Below are 17,935 nucleotides of genomic sequence, written 5' to 3' on the forward strand. Positions count from 1 at the left end.
GTGCAAGAAGCAGTCTGGGGGGCCCCCCGGCTTCGGCCTACCTCCAAGTACACGTGGGCTCGCTCAATGGAGAAGCACTCGGACAGGCCCCGCGGCTGAAGGCGTTGCAGCATCAGCTCCTCAACGAACAAGTCGGCCACCTGCCCCTCCGCTCACTCTGGGACGCCAAGAATTTGAACGTTGTTGCGTCGTATCCTGCCTTCATATTCGTCCAGTTGTATGGTAAGGGCCTCCTGGGCAGTTTGCAGTTCGGTCCCCTGTTTCCCCAGTAGGGTTGTATCTTTCACCAGGTCTTTAGTGGCGGTCTCGACTGTGCTCACCCGATCGGCCATTTTCCGCATGTCTGCCCTGATTAATGCGACCTCTACGGCAACTGTGTCAATCCGGGTTTAAAGAGAGTTCCGGACGGTGGTGATGGCCGCTAAGATATCTTTGTTTGTTGGCTCCGTGCTCTCACTCTGTGTTGCTATGGTACCTTGGCCCTCCTCTTGAGACTTATTCCATGCATATTTTTCTAGTTTGGCCTGCGTGGCATTGCGCCCACCGCAGCCCGACGCCATGGTCGCCACTCCCAGGAGGGTGCGATGAGGGGGGACCGGGATGTACCAGCTACTCGCCGCCACCTGCAGTGGGACCTCCCACTCGGCCTGTCGGGTTTGGCAGGGGGCACCCCACCCTCCGAGCAAATGAACACAAGCTAACACCCCCCTGTGTCGAGGGCTATGTTCCTCCACCGGGATGCGGCAGCCGGAGACCCTGGCTATCACGTAGGTAGCTGTCCACCAACTGTATTGTCTACTGTCGGATAGTTCCAATGCGGCTTCTCTCAAGTCAGTCCCAGGGCCAAACTTCGGCTGGAGCACCCTTCAGACTCTCTCCCACTGGGGTCGGCAAAGGCTGGCTGATGAACTCCTCTCGGGAGACGATAAAGGCCCACCAGTCACTCACGCAGAGGCCATTGAGGCATTACCGGCAGCAAGCGGAGTGTTGCGGCCCCCCCCCACGAGTTCCCAGCGCCCCCCGGAGGCCGTTGCTCGCTATACAGGACACCCCTCCTCTCTCTTCAAACTGGAATGGCATGGTGAGCAAAAAAACAATGGATTTAGGCCCAGATCTCTGTACTGGGGTGAATGTATGACATTGTTCTGCATTCTGTCCATCAATTGTTGTTTTTGCATTTGTCACCCCGAGTGGGACGGGTAAGCTCAGACGTGAGTCCCGTGCTCTCCATGCCACTGGAATAATGCTATCCTGGCTAAAGAGGGATGACACCCCGAAACCGGTCCTAGGATGCTTGTTTCCAGTCCAGGGAGGACCTGGCTTGGCAGTTCGGGCTGGACTGTTCCCATGAGGCACAGGGTCAAGACTGATTTGCATATGGCTGGGTTCAAACTGGAATGGCACGGTGAGCAAAAAACCGATGGATTTAGGCCCAGATCTCTGTACTGGGGTGAATGTATGACATTGTTCTGCATTCTGTCCATCAATTGTGGTTTTAGCATTTGCTCCCCAGGTGAGCCGGATTAACATCCGCCACCGCTACAGCCCTCTGGTCTTATATGGAAGCGGGGAGGCAAGGAGGAGAAGACCGCTATCGGGTCAAGGGCCGCTCGGAAATCCGCACCAGGGCAGGGAGCCCGATCAGCTGTGGGCTACGGCAGCAATGCGGGGGAACAGCCGCTGCATGCGCCAAATCTTCTCACCCCCCCTGCCTGGTGTCCACCAACCTGCTGGGGAGCAACACTGTATGTTCCCGATGTGCGACGGCACCTGGGATGTCTGCTCCGTCCGCTAACCACTCTCGGTTCAGGTCGCGTTCTAGGCCACAGCCGCGGCATTGCGCGGCGCCCTTCCGCCGAGGAGCAACACTCTCCTCCGGTTCAGACACAGAGGGCGGGTCGATTAAAGGCTGCAGCTTCACTCGGACCTCTACGATTGCACCCAAACTTCACCCGCTCCTCGGGCAGCAGTCAGTAAGCATGATTAGACCCCTCGGAAGGCGATTCGGCCAGGGCAGCTAATTAAAAACGGATATTTCGGGACTGGCGCAGCCGAGCTCAGCTACCGTGCGACCATTCCCCTTGGCAGTTGGTCACGCCCCGAGAGTCAGGGATTTTAACGCTCTCCTGGGACTGGCATATGCCATAGGAACTGAGTCACTATCTGGTCAATTAGTTTAAACCAGTTGTTACCTATTTCGAGCGGGATAGCCCACAAGAGATATAAAAACCTTCGGTAGAAAACTCATTTTAATCAGATTAGTATGCCCGATCATCGATAGTCTCAGATTATTCCATCTCGAGAAATCTAATTTCATCTGGATATTAGAGGGGTCAGATTAGCTTCCACAATTTCACTTCCGCTTTAATGATTACCCCCAAATATGTGGCTTCTTGAGTAACCTGCCTATCCGTCAATAAGTCATCTCTATTGATAATTATCTGAGTTTTCTCGCAGTTTAAAAGTTAGCAAGAAAATTGGCCAAATATCCTGGCTTCCCTTTCAATCTCAGCAATAGCACTACTAGAATCCGGTGTAACGATGGCTAGATCATTAGCATACGCCAATATCTTTGTTCCACCCCCCCTGCCCCCCGATGACCCAATTGGTTGAATTGCCTGATTGCACTGAATTTGTCTTATCAGAGGATCAATATAAATAGCAAACAGGAGTGGGGGGCAGGGACACCGTTGCCTAGTGCCTCGCTCTATAGTTATTTCATCGCATAACCCGCCCATTACAGAGATCCTAGCCCTAGGTTTATTATAGAGAGCTTTTACAGATTTAATAAATCCTCGTCCAACCCCTTTCCGAGCCATCACCTTCCAAAGATACGGCCAGGAGACCCGATCAAACGCTTTTTGGCATCTAGTAAGACTAGTGCCATTGGACCCTTAGTGATTCCTGCCGCATCAATGAGGGTAGTAACTCATCGGATATGATCAGTCGTCCCCTTACCTGGGATAAAGCCATGCTGGACGGAAGCTGTAATACGGCTAATAATCGTAGCGAACCGCAGGGCCGGCTTTAGTACTGGTGGCGCCCTGTGCGACAGTGTTTGTTGGCGCCCCCAATGACCACCTCACCACGGATTCCTTCACTACCACCATTTGACAATGCCCCCAAAGTCACCATAACCACTGTCTCTTAGATTCATTTAGTTTTCTACCCCCCCCTCATACCAGTTTAGGGTCTCAGAACACTTTACATCACACCTACGTTGCACAGAGACAATCATGCGTGTGTAAATCAGTGTATAGGAAATGTTACCTAAGACAGAGGACTACAATGTGTAGGAGTCACGTCATTCATACTGGTAGGCAGTATCATTTAAAAGTCCTTGGTCTGGAAAAGTACAAATTAAGAATTGTTTTATATGTAACATCATGGTTAGGGGTTTTGTTTAATAAGAAGACTTGATTTCTATACTAGGATAAGGAAAGACTGGGCAAAAAACATGTAGCTGTAATATATTTCTTGCAGTTTGCATGAGCTCTTTGATGGCAGTTAATAGCTCACTGCTCTATATTAGGATTTTAACTTTGAAACTGCAAGTAACAATCGGATCTTGCTGACAAAAGCGATAACCCCTTGACTTATTTCTTGTGTATGCAGAATGGGACAAGTTCTTTGCAGCAGGCATATTAACCTTTTTGGCTATGAGGAGTTAAAACTTTCCCCAGACAAAGCTCGGGTCTTTCACCAGGAACAACATTAATCACCGGAGTTATCTAGCGTGACATTTTTAATGATGCTTGAAAATTGCTCGGACAAGGAACGTGGCATCTGGAGCTTTTAAAACAATAAACATGGTGCCCCCTCCCCAAGTCGGCGCCCGGTGCGGTGGCACCGTTTGCACTGCCCTAGAGCCGGCCCTAGCGAGCCACAAGGCTAGAATTTTTGCATAGATCTTGGAATCAGAGTTAATAAGTGTTATAGGGTGATATGAGCAGAGTTTTTTCAAAAGACTGCAATCCTTGCAGTCGCCCAGGTATCTGGGGGGTATTACCTTTCTGCACTTCCTGCATCAGTTCCACTAAGTGGTCTTTAAGTACCTCGGCTAATATTTTATAGACTTCTCTGGGGATGAAATCCTACCTGTGGCTTTACCAGATATTAAGCTCTTAATCGCTGCTTCTACCTCTTTTACTAATATCGGTTGATCCATTTCCTGTCTATCGCATTCTTCGAGGATCATCTCACAAGAAGCTGAAAGGTATTCCTCCATGTTGTTATGAGCGTCCCCAAACAATTTAAGGTGCCTGTTACCATTTATTCTTAGCATATGGGTGGGTTTCTGAAAGATAAATATACCTTTTTGTGAGAAAGTGCCTCTTTTGACATGGTTAGCCCCCACTTGTGCCTAGTATTGGTGTGGTTTTGATTGTACTGCACAAGGTCCCTGCCAACCAGGTCCCCTGTGCCAGTGCTCCTTTCCTGAAAACTGTTCCAGGATTGGCCCTTCAGGCCCCTGTAAGTCCCTAGTAAATGATACCCGGGTACCTAGGGCATTGGGACTGAAGAGGGTCCCTTAAGGCAGAGGATAACTTATGGAGACTTTCTTATGGTAGGGAAACTGTACAGAAAAATCAAAGGGTGATTTATTCAAATACCTCTGGTGAGGAGGAGAGAAACAAAGGGGACATATCATATAGCGGGCTCAACTGCCTACTATAACTACTTTTATTACCTGGCCTTCTGTTCACGCAATAAGCATAGAAACTTAAATTTTTATTTTAACTTATGTTAGCCTATTAAGCTAGATTGTTGTTTTCATTTACTGTGTTAAAATGGAAGCAGCAAACATGTTGCAGCCCCCATTTTATTTCAGAAGCAGTTGAATCTGTAACCCTGGAAACAGTGGAAGAAGATTTTTGACTCCTAGTTGATAGCCAAAGAGAAAAAAACTTCACGACTTTAAGACAACAGAATGTCCTACTGCAGAATTTGGAGGTGAAGAAATGAAAACTATGAAAACAGCCCAGTGATACCTGTAGAAGGAGGTGATGAGAAATATATGATGTTGATGAACTGACAGTTCTGATGACTGAAATGCATCTTTAACCTAGAATGAACATGGGCTGGAGATACAAAGGTTTAATGCCAAAGTGCAAGACATTCAAGAACAAGTGGATAATTTTGAAGCCGCTTTGAGAACCTTATCTCACACTAACAAGTTTGGAGAACTAGCAGATAATTTTATTATGGATCAATTAACTTGTTGCACCAACAATCCCAAGGAGCAGAAAAAGTTAATGTCGAAAGGCACTCTAGTTTGATAGAAGCTAGTGGTATTTTACACTGTATAGAACATATACCAGTGTGTGAGAAGAAACGGGGGGAGGAAAATGTAAGAAAGGTGGCATTTCTGTGAAGGAGAATTCAGGTGTTTTAAACAATGGAACTTGGGACGCACATAGAATAATGAAGTGTGCTTTTTGAGGAACTATGTGTGCAGAAATTGTGGGATGGTGGGACACTAAGCCAGGCATTGAGGAGTCGGCTCTAACCCTATTGACATCTTTTCTGTCATCTCGAGAACAACTGATAGATTGGGATGGTTTCAAGTCTGCAAAATTCGGCCTCCCTTGTGGTGTCCTGCAGGGATCCGCGTTGTCACCCACGTTGATTAATCTTTACGTAACCCCTCTGGCCAGACTAATAAGAGATCATGGTTTGATGCATGTATCGTATGCAGACGATACCCAGATAGTGGTATCAGTAACCCAAGATGTGGACGAGACGGTGGTTAGGTTTAGGAACTGCCTAAAGAATGTTATGCAGTGGATGAGCTCAAATTTTGTAAAGCTCAACACGGAAAAGTCGGAGGTGATCGAATTCGGGCAGAAGGCTTCAATTTGGATCCAAGTATGGTGGCCCACTGTGGCTGGGAACTGCCCCATTCCTGTAATTAAGGCCAGGAACCTTGGTTTCATGTTTGACAGCAATCTAAAATTTGCCCAACAAACGAATCAGGTGTCACCTGCTTGTTTCTACACGCTGAAAAACTTGCGCAAAATCCTTCCGTTTATCCCCTTAACCCTGAGGAAAACGGTAGTGGGGGCCTTGATTCTCTCCAGAATTGATTATGGCAACGCCCTTTACATGGGAGCAGACAAGGGCCAGATTGCCAAACTACAGTCCATCCAGAACGCGGCGGCACGGGTGCTTTATGGTCTTCCCAAATATCACCCTACTTCAGCCACTATTAAACTGCTCCACTGGCTACCGGTTCGGCAGAGAGTGGACTTCAAGGCTCTCGGTCTTGTACACAAAGCCTTGTATGGTGGGGGAGCCGGGGATGTACAGCTTCTATTGAAACTGTATTTTCCACAATGCTGCCTCAGATCATCGAATACAGGTCTGATCTTGATTCCCAAGATAAAAAAAGTCAGATGGGGAGGCGTGGGTTTTTCATACCAAGCGGCCAAGCTATGGAACGTACTCCCCATATAGAAAGCTTGATGGGTGTAAGGGAAAAAGAACCTAGCGCTCCAACAGGAGTCCACAGTAATATTAACTGATTCAATCAAAGTACCCGCGGTGCTACCACACTAGGGAATACCACCCCATTCCCTAAAAGACTCAATCAGAGATTGATTAAACTAACAAAAGCTGTTGATGCACACGCAATATTTTAAACATGTATATAAAAATTCAATAAACAACAGCGATTATTGGAACTTTTGTTCTTCTTTATTCTTGAATGATTTCTTCCACTCCCAACGCGTTTCGTCGCAATAGGGAGTAACCCAAACGACTTCCTCAGGGCTGGAAGTAATGAAATTATATTACAATAAATCGAATTTCCCATATTGAGTACAATTTATAAGTTGGATTCAATCCAAAACTTGTGTAGAGGACAACAAGATGATGCAAAATAAAGAAACAAACCATCATCTGAATATTGTGCATATTGGTTGTTATAGCTTAATACCATATAGGATTACCTCACTTACATACAGTGAAATTATACATCAATCCTAATTTGTATGGACCCAGTGCCCTACCATACCACGGTCAAAAATCGATCTCAAACTAAATGTCATATTACAAAAGGACCAAAATAGTGCAGATCACCCCAAACTAGTGACAGACATGCTGTACCAATATTAAGTATTTGTTCATACCTTCAATTTTCTTATTCCAATGTATTCCTTAAGTAATTCATATTGAATAAATTCCAAAGTTAGTAACTGCGAGACACAAAAGGCATAAGACAATCACTCGCAAAGCGGTTCTCCCGCCAAATTTTGTTTATATAACGATTGCTTACCTCATTAATTCTCCACAATGAGTCAAATAACACTCCAGATTATTCATATTTATATCCCGCTTCAGATGCTGCACCAAAATCCCTGAAAGGAATAACCATAACAGTCTGCTGTATATTCACATGTCGACAAATCCAAAAACGCCCTACTGTAAATCAGCGTGAATTGCACTAATGCTTTCAAATAAATCTCACCTCTAGCAAGAAGCCATAGTATCTGCTTCCGATTCCTAATACGAGCCAAACCGCTAGGGTTAAGGGTATATATCTTTGTAGGTACCTTAAAGTTCCGGGACCTACACGTTAAAGATAGACCAAGCTCATAAAATACTCGAAATAAACTATCTAGTAAAACAAACGTGCTAACAATGTACACAGAACGCTACAATTACGAACTTGCTCACCTTACAAGCTATTGTCTCCCCAGTAAATTAGATTCCAAAGTATTCTCCATTAAATCAATAGGTACCCTAGAGTACTGGGACCTGCAAATAAATCAAAGAGAACTCGTCATAAGAGTTAACTAATCCTACTATTCATTTATAAAAAGTTTAGAGATCCATATGCATTCGCTCACCTTTTCGTAGACACTACTTCCCGAATACAGGTTCACGCAGGCAATCACGTGATGGCATCGTCATGCTTTAAAGGCCAAAAACATAAAGGAGGTGACTAACCCCTAAAACTGATTACGGGCGCCATTACTAAATGGTGTTCACATTACGACTAAAAACATAATGGAGGTGACTAACCCCTAACTAACTATTACGGGCGCAATTACTAAGATGGTATTCACATTATTATCAATGAACCACCAAAGCGCGCTCTCAGTAGTCCCGCTACTTGATTATAAGATAAGAAAAAGAATAGATATATGTGCAAACAAAAAATATATAAACAAAAAGTAAACATCAAAAAAGATATGACACTCATAATGTCTATGGCAAAAGCCATTATAGGAAATTCTTCTCAGAGTATGAGATTAACCCAAGCGGGCTCTCAATAATCCTGCTGCTATATATTATATGAGCAAAGTCAAAGATAAAAAGCTAAAAGAACCTTCTATTTAGAAGCGCCCAAGATCTAAGTTCAATTCCTATGCTAAGTAAGAGGCGTCCCTCCGCTAGAAAATCGCCCCTTTGCATATGCTACGTTCATAGGTCATACTAAGGCCTCCATCGTCTCAGAGTTACCAGCTACTACCTTCAAATGATTCATTATTAGTAACCACAAATGGAAGATTGATTCACATCCCTACAATGCCTAATCACCCAGAAAATACTGTAACTCATGGTCATAATTGAGACCCACCTCAACCGCCCTCAACCGCATGATCCACCTTGCCTCTTGTCTCCGCAGTTGGAGCTCCCTATTCCCACCTCGTGGGTCTAATTTGACATGCTCAATACCAATAAATTGAAAAGACTTAGATGGACCCTGTGCTGAGCAATTATGTATATGTTCAGCAATCGGATATCTGCAGTCATTACATTTCACAGCTCTGAAATGCTCACTGACACATTCTTTTAGTGCCCTAATTGTACTACCTACATAAATTCTTTGGCATTTGCATATAATAATGTACACCACAAATTTAGTAGTACAATTAATGTTGGATAGAATATCATATGTATGACCCTTGTCATCTACGAACTGTTTAGTTCTATCTTTTGCGAATTTGCACATATTACAATGTCCACATTTGTAAAAACCCTTGCTCAATTGTGAAAGCCATACCTCCTGTCTTTTATCAATGGGGTAACTGGGACTCAGTATTGTACTCAGTGTCTTACCTCTCTGAAAGGTAATTTGAGGTTTATCCCCCCAAAATTCTTTCAATGTTCTATCAGCTTTCAAAATGTGCCAGTGTTTATTCAGACTTCTGTAAAGTGTTGTACTCATAGAATTGTAATCAGCAATCATCCTAACATTCGGTGTTTCTGGTGTTATTGATCGAACTGGCTAATCCCTATTGCGACGAAACACGTTGGGAGTGGAAGAAATCATTCAAGAATAAAGAAGAACAAAAGTTCCAATAATCGCTATCGTTTATTGAATTTTTATATACATGTTTAAAATATTGTGTGTGCATCAACAGCTTTTGTTACTCCCCATATAGATCAGACTACAATCAAACAGGACCATCTTTAGGAAACAAATAAAGACCTGGCTCTTTCCTAAACTGGCAGATTAATCAGTGTGGCCAGCATTTCTGATCACTCGGCGCCAAGACGCCTCGGCATTCGTGCGCTTAATAAATAAGTCAGTCAGCGTATATAGGGTACATAAATTTCACCTGATAAAAGTGGAAAATACTGAAGGGGGACGCGAGACAAAAAAACATTGTCTTGCAGATAAAAGGGACGGGAAGTCTGGATTGTGTCAAAGTGCGAAATGCAACACAATAGGAAAAGCATCAAACTTTTGGGAGATTCAGGATCTATGTACACACTGGCCAGTGACAAGAAGTTTGACACTGGTGACCACATGGGTGAACTTGGAGAAGCAGATATTATTCCAAATGAATATGGCAAAACCAAGAATGATCTATTATGCATGTCATGCATGGAAGCGAGGTTTAGGAGAAGAAACACAGAATAGAAGGTGCATCTTGCTAAGAGGGGTGAAATGTTGTTCAGCTGGCACCATCAGGGGAACATAGAAGAATAATAAGCATGAATGCCAAGAAGCAAATTATAATGGTATCAAAGTTCTAGGTAGCTGTGGCACAGAGCAGTCCAGCTTAGCTCAAAGGTAAACAAACAAAGTATTTATCAGTACCACAGTCAGTTCTTCTAGTAGACACTAAAATGACAAAAATCAGATGGGGGAACAGGAGTTATGATTTTTGAAGATTTTCATAAATCATTGCCTTTCATACCAAAAAGTTTGGAAATTGTTTTCAAGTTTGTAAAACGCTGCTTTTTACTCTTAGTGGTAGTCTATGAACCTTAAGCTTGAGGGTCCTTGGCAAAATCAAAGTTTCAGGCCAACTGCGATGGAAGTTGGAGTCAGAAGAAGGCACTGGGTTGGTCCCAGTCAAGATTTTACCATCTCACTTGCTAACTTTTCTGGCCCTATTTTTCATCAACCGTGAGGTTGGCATGGTCCTCTGCAGCTTGAATTCGGCCTCACATTCGGAACAGACGGTTCTGCAGACAGTTCTGCGAGGTCCACTGATCCAATGAAAGCTTTGGGTCTCTTTGAGGCTGCCTACAAACTGGCAAGTAGTTGTAGTCTATGGGCCTCAGACTCTGGGCTCCGAAACCATTATGCTTGGCTTTGGCTCACAAGTTGCAGTGCTGTGGTGAGAAGGAATACACTCTAGCACAAGCCAAGGGTCCAGGACCTGAGAGGGACCTCTTGGGGGCTAGGACTCGATCTCTCAGCTACACCAGTAGAGTCCAGGGTGAACTGGTCAACTGGAGACCAGCGGTTTTCTGAGGCTGGAAGCCAGGGGTGCAAATTTTAATGTAATTTCAAGTCAACAGGCTGGGAGGACTCACTAGCCAATGGGGCTACAATTCCCACTGGGCCACCTTACTCACTTTTGCATAATTTCCTGTGGAGTTGGCACTAAACAATCCTGCAGTGCATCTTCGGGCCAAAATCCAATATGTTAGACCCTTCTTAAATGGGACAGAGCCACAGGCCCACCCCTGAGGCTTATCTAGTCTAATCAGCCAACCCACCTGGAAACCCGGTTCTGTAAGGGGTTATTCCCCCTCTGGAGGAGATGCTAGCTTGTCTAACTACACAAAGGATCTGGCAAGCTAAGGTGTGACTCACATTTGCCTCTCAGAGGCGATTGCCTCTTTGACGCTAGGCAATCTGCGGCCACCACCCCTGGGCCATCCTAGAAGGAAGAGGTCACTCCTCCTCCCTCCAGCAGACACTTGGTTCTCCTTCCTGGGACTGCTTCACACCTATTAACAGGAGACCAAATCAGTCTCAGGTGGCAACTGCTGTAGTCAACCAAAAACTGCTACTAGAAAACTGGGGCAAGCAACTGGTGACTTTCTAAAGTCACCTTTTCAAAAATGAAAAATGTCACTTTAAATCCGACTTCAGCAATAAGTTGTGTTTAATGTTTCAATTGATTTGATACCTTGAAGCACTATATTCAGCGGTCCCAAATGCATTTAGTGCGTGAGTGGGCTAGTGAAACCTGTTAGCCAATAGGACTACCAGCCTTCCTGGAGTGAAAAACAACAATTTTGAGTTTTCACTGTCAGGACATGTAAAGTTTAAATTCAACATGTCCTCCCTTTTAAACCCTTAATTGCTGGTCCTGCCCCGCCCGTAAGTACTGAGCCCTTTTTTTGGCTATTTGTAGTATTTCGCACTTAGGGCTCAATATTTTTTTTCCCCACATAAGGTATTCACACCAAATTTACATCCTTTTTTCCCCAACATCTTGGGATTCTAAAAGTGCCCATGGTTTGTGGACTGCCCTGGAGGGAACCGAGAAAAGAGGAAAATATAGCAACATTTTGAGTTTTTAGAGTAAAATAGAAAAAAAAAGTGCTCTGGATAAGAGTGGTTGTTATTGTTCCTAAAAACGAACAGCTTGCTGTGCTGAAGTCACCATCTTCCCAACTTCCAGGAACATGCAGAGCTGAATAAAAAAAACAACTTTTTACTCAGTTTTGGCATTTTTCAAAGAGGTAGACAATTTTTCCTATTTTTTGTGCTCTCAACCTGCTTCAAGTTTGTGGTGGAAAGTAGTGTGAAACCAAAGGGTGATTCAAGAAAGCTGTAGATTTCTGAAAAGTAGATTAAATTCCGAATACAGCAAGGGGTCATATGTGTAGATCCCTCAAGGTTTCTTAAAAAAATTAACATATAGAAATATTGAAAATGAGTCGGAAAAAATAGCCATTTGTGACACAGTTTTTATCTGTAACTTTTATCACAATGGCCGATTTACAATAACAATATACCATTATATCCACTAGACCCTACTGGTTGCAGGGATATACAGGGTATGTAGGTTCTCGAAGAACCCTAGGTACCCAGAGTCAACACCTGAGCTGCACCATACAATGGTTTTTCATTCTGTACTGAGTATAGGCCAGTTCATAAGGTGATATTTCTAGAGCAGTGGTTCTTAACATTTTGACTTCTGTAGGCCTCCTCTTAATCACTACTGGAACTCATGTACCCCTCTGAATCATTATTGGAATCCTGGGACCCTCCAATGAGTAACTGCTGGAATCTGTGGACCCTGGCCTAATCATTTTTGATCATTTGAATGGGCAAACAAATACAGAAAAAATACAGAAACGGGCCTTCATCAAGCAAATATACAAATGATAAAATATTTAATTGAATTCACAAACAAATGTAAAAAGAAAATTCAAAATGTTATTTTAAGGGGAAAGTCTGGCTTTTCTAAATTCAATTGAGGCAACTCATCGTCCATAGTATATTGTTTGATGCACTTGCACTACTATCACAAATCAATCTGAGGATATTTGCTTCATTTTCAGCCTCCAATTTCAAATTTCTTCACAATTACAGAATGTTCTTAAATTTTATGTTGTAAAATTTGCTTCTTCATTTACATACGCTGAAATAATCTGTTAATATTATTTAATTTTCCAAGCCGTTGTGGACCCCCCCGAGCAGGCTTTGTGGACCCCAGGGGTTCTTGGGCCACAAGTTAAGAACCACTGATGTAGAGTGAAAAATAGGTGTTGAGGGTACCTATGTATTTCAGAAATGGGCATAAGATGCGGAGTTTAGGAGCAGCAGTTATTTGTATATCTGTGAAAAAGTGTGTGTACCCATACTAGTATAAGCTTAAGAGGGTATTTTTCAAACTGTCTTGTTTCTTACACACTGACTTACATTTGAAGCCAAAAATGCAGTGAAATGCAATTGGTAATAATGGATGTTCTACTTTTCTATGCTCCCACATGTCTTCAGATAGAAATGGTACCTCACTTGTGTGGGTAGGCTTAGTATCCGCAACTTGAAACGGCCGAAGACGCAACATGGATCCATCACATTTTTTCACTTAAAACTGACTCTTTTTTTGCAAGGTGGGTAGCTGTGGAATTTGGGCGCTAACTCAGTTGAAATTTAATGAAACACAGCAAACCGTGACTTTTTGAAGACTAGACAACAAGGGGAATCCAGGGTGGGGTGACTTCCATTGCTCTCACCAGGCTTTGTTACCCAGAATTCCTTGCAAACCTCAAACTTGACAAAAACACATTTTCCTCACATTTCTGTGATGTAAAGCTCTGGACTCAACAGAGAGCCACAACTTTCCTTCAACCCAGCATTCCCCCAAATCTTCTAGTAAAAATGGTACCACACTGGTGTGGGTATTCCAAGTACACGTGACAGAAAACGGCTGAAAACACAACATGCAAACATCAAATTCTTTCACTCAAAATTGACCCCTTATTGGGTAGCTGTGGATTTTGGGACGTAGGTCAGCCGGCACCTAGGGAAACCGAGCAAACCTGTACATTTATGAAAACTATTCAGCTAGGGGAACTCAGGGTGGGGTGGCTTGTGTGGCTCTCACCATGTTTTATTACCCAGCATTCCTTGCAAATCTCATACTTTGACTAAAAAACATTATCTCATATTTCTATGATGGAAAGTTTTGGAATCTGCGGGAAGCCACAAATTTCATTCTACCCAGCATTACCCCAAGTCTTCCGATAAAAATGGCACCTGGAGGTGCAGATCGATTTGCCCTATGGGCGCAGAAAGACTGTTGCCCCATTTACTTGAGGTGTGGGCATGGCCAAGCCCATGAAGGGCAGTCCCCACCTCTACATTTAAGAAAAACAAATCCCTTGTGTCTAGTGGGATTTCTGTCCCCCAAGGGGGGGGGAGGGTTAGAAACAGTGTTGCCACATCTAGTTGGGGTGGGGGCATATCCATGCCCATGGTAGGTGGCCCCCACCCCTATCAGGGATGTGGAATTCCTATAGCCAGACGCCCAGGACATATTATTTGGGGTCAAGGGCTACAAGATTTCATTTGTATTTTGTCATTTGGACAAGTAGGCTCAATTCCCTGCAGGACAAACCCTTTGGCTTGCAGTTAAGGTAATATGTTTGCCTATATGTTAATGCTGTTTAAACTGGTATTTATGGTTCATTAATTGAAAGCCTTTATTATTAGAGTGAGCGCTCTAAGTAAATGTTGTAAGCTCGAACTGCACTACTGACAGTGGTTCCAGTATAAAAATGTGTACACACGTTTTAAACATTTAGCAATACGAGGTTATGTATAATGTTTCCAGAATGCTCTGCTTTGATGCAAATATTTGCAGAAGCTTGAAAGAAAGATTGATGATTCTTTGCTTTCAAAATAAAATGTTCATAAATGAAAGCAGAAAAAAAACATTTAGCTTAACTACTGTAAAATTTCAGGTACCATTTTTTTGCAGCAGCATCTAGTAACATGTGTTGATGCATGCTAGTATTTCCCAAAAATATTCATAATGGAAAATCAGTGTAACCCGTTTCATTAAGATTATGAGAAAGAATAATAAATAAGCATTGGCAAAGCCAGTAGGAATGACATTGATGGTCTGCTTTTTAGTTTTGTCAATGTGTGGCTTGTTTTGGCATGGTTTTTGTAAAACCTTATTGGTGTGGGAGCTACCGGGCCCTCACCATTATAACAAACATTGGCAAAAGCAAAAATAGTTTGTTGTTCCTCAAAAAGCATACACTGCCACAGTCGTTACTGGCACTGAACAAAACTACTTTGTGTGCAGATATGCTCCTTGTGCATGAGCAGAATGCGGTCACTCACAGTGAAGCCAGCCGATACAGAGAGAGAGACAGAATTTTAATAAACACAAAAGTTCACGGTCAACGCCAGACCAAATTAGGGGCCCAATTTTTAAAGAAAGTCTCAAAAGTGCACCCATTGTATATATGTCCGTGCATTAAGTGCAGCTATACAGGATAAGAAATAGTACTCCTAAAAAATATTTGTGAACTGCATTTTAGCATGAGCAAATCTGCATGTGTAGATTTGCTCATGCAAAAATATGAGTGTTTGCAAGTTCACTTTCCCTCCAACCACTTTTTTCCCCAACTCTGGAAGAAGGTTTACGTCTGCCATTGTCAGGAGTAAATTTCAAACATTTCCAAGTATGGGAAAAGATTAGAGAAGAGTTGTTGAAAACCCTTAAAACATGCAAGTTAGTAGATTTGCACAGACTCAAAAGGGTATTATAACCCTGGAACCATTGCTTACCACTACCTTCAGCCCCAGTATTTAGATCTGCAGAAACGTGGCAACATAAGGGGGATTGTGAGTATTCAAACACTACTATGGTATGAGCCCTGGCATAATCAGAGAGGCTATATCAGAGCTCTTATATAACAAGTTTGCTGCCATAATTCGCCGTTGCACTACATGGCACCAAAGGGGCAAGTGGATTTTGTTACAGGACAAGTAGATTTGTGAAGCAACCTGCCCCATGGACAAGTAGATATTTTATTAAATTCCACACCCCTGCCTATAGCTTTTAAAAATATAATCTTTCTCTGGCGTTTAGGGGGATTGTTTGCATTCACCCCTACTTTCAAGAAAAACAAATCCCTGGTGTCTCGTTGGCTTTCTGTCCCCCAGGGTGGGGGCATGGTCAGCCCCCATCCTTACATTAAAAACAAAATCCTGGCATCTAGTGGGCTTTCTGTTAAAGAAGGTTATTTTGTGATGGGGAGGAGGAAATTTGGAGTGTAAAAAAGAACTGAATGTGGACACCACGGTGGAGGAGTTTGTAACACAATGCCATCAGTTAACACGCGAAGCGCCTTTGGTGCCAGTTGGGAGAGCAAGCTGCTCCTTGGAGTCATTCGGGGGAAGAATATCTAGGCCCCTCCTACTTACCAGCTAGTCAAGGGGTACCTTTGGTGTTGGTGGAATTCTATTCTTAGTGGGTGGTGGCAAATAAAGTTTTAACTGTCACTGTAGTAGCAGTCATTTGAGTTTCTGAGGACATGCAAAGCAAGGCATTGCTCACACTATTATTACTGTTAAAGGGGTACAATGTTTCTGAAGATGTGTGTGAATTATTAAAGATTATGGCTTTGTAATCTTAGGACAGTATTGTATTCTCCTCAAATCATTGTATTAGTAGAGAGAATTAATATAATTATCGAATCTTTTATACAAGTTGTGTTAATGGAAGGAAGGATAAGGAAGTCTGTTCTAAAAGAATGCTATAGGCTCATACCAGTGCTGCAAATGCTGTTAAAGGCAAATCAACTTTCAGGAGTTTGACAGAAAGAAAGCAGAGTTCAAAATAATCCTCTCTTTTGTTGAAAGGGAAGATGCAGGGGTTTTCTGAAGCAGCGCTGAAGTTGAGTGGGAAGAATGGGAGGTACCAGCAAAAAGATAAAATGAGGAATCATGACTAGAAATGTGTCCAGAAAAAGTATGGGTTTTGTGGAGAATGGGTATGCATGAAGAAACCTAGGTTGGGTAAGAAGGGACAATCACAATTCTCATATCAAGAAAGACTGTGAAAGTGAGAAGTGATGTGGTTGTGTTGGATAAAGGGGAATTCAGAGCATGTGCTGAGGGTGTAAAGCCTCAGAAGAAACTAGTGACATTGGGTTTGGTGAAAAAAGTGAACAAGGGCACGGGTAATAGGGAGAGATGCAAATAAAACATTTTGGGTGAAATATTTTGTTGTCAATGTGAATTTCACTTCTGCTTCAGGATCATATTTTTCATTTATTTTATTCTTATTCCTTTAGCTCTACTTTCCTACAAACTTGGAATTTAGTCTGACGTCTATACAAACATACATGCTTATATTTTCTTTTTGTATTGAACTGTCTTGTAATGGTAAAAAGGGAATGCGTTCTAATTTATTCTTGATATGGGGTACGTTTCTACGAGACTCTTAGCATTAAGCACCCAGGAAAATCTATTGGAATGCTATAAATTCATTCTAGAGGCATAAAGGCAGATGTGGAGATTACAACATTGAGTAGCAGATCACTGCAAGGAGGGGCCTTTTTGAAAATGCACTGCCCCAAAAATATTTATCAAACATTTGTCAAGCTGCCTATTGCTCATTACTCTCTTGTACAAGAAGGCACCATGGTCTTGTTTAAGTGGTCAAGATGTGCATTCAACCAAATGCCTTTGTAGTACTAAGGGTATTCAGACAAAGATTGTCTAGAGAGCCGGGGGGGGGGGGGGGGGGGCAGCGGAAAGAGAATCTTGGTAGAAGACTCCTTGATGGGTGGCTTGGAGGGCACAAGAGACAGATCCAAAGTGCTTGCAGAATGGCTACTGGAGCTGCTGTTCTTGCTTAGCTTATGAAAAAAGCACTAATCTTACCTCGAAGGACTGCGTTGATGCTCCAATACAGGGCACGAGTCTGGGAGTACACGCAGGTCCAAGGTGTCTACCCACTATTTTCACAGGGTGGACGCCTTCCCCCCTGGCAAGAAGTTGGGCCCCAGAGAAATATGTTGAACGTGTCCCAGTGTAAGACACCGGGACACGTTCAGTAGTGCCTGCACGTTGTCTGCTTTCCATTTCCAGCAGCAACGTCCAGGCAGCGAGGGGGCTTTTTTTTCACCTCCAGCTAGGCCTAAGTTAAGGGGCCATCGGGCCTCCTTTTTAGGTCTCGCCTAGCGTTGCAGCGCGAATGCGCTG

At 43.3% G+C, this 17,935-nt stretch overlaps 1 protein-coding gene across 3 annotated transcripts in view; it reads right to left on the reverse strand.

The window, feature by feature from the left end:
• The window catches only part of FDXACB1 (ferredoxin-fold anticodon binding domain containing 1), a 132,172-nt gene that overhangs the window by 94,176 nt on the left and 20,061 nt on the right, over positions 1–17,935 (reverse strand). The window contains exon 1 of one of the 3 annotated variants that reach the window (XM_085645805.1): positions 7,277–7,355. The exons of the other annotated variants lie outside the window; for them this stretch is intronic. The gene's annotated coding sequence lies outside the window, so the exon portion shown is untranslated. Of the gene's footprint in view, positions 1–7,276; positions 7,356–17,935 lie in introns of those variants that run through there. 3 annotated transcript variants of the gene reach the window in all.

The sequence above is a fragment of the Triturus cristatus genome, chromosome 3_1, assembly GCF_964204655.1.
Source record: "Triturus cristatus chromosome 3_1, aTriCri1.1, whole genome shotgun sequence".
Taxonomy (NCBI): Eukaryota; Metazoa; Chordata; class Amphibia; order Caudata; family Salamandridae; genus Triturus; species Triturus cristatus.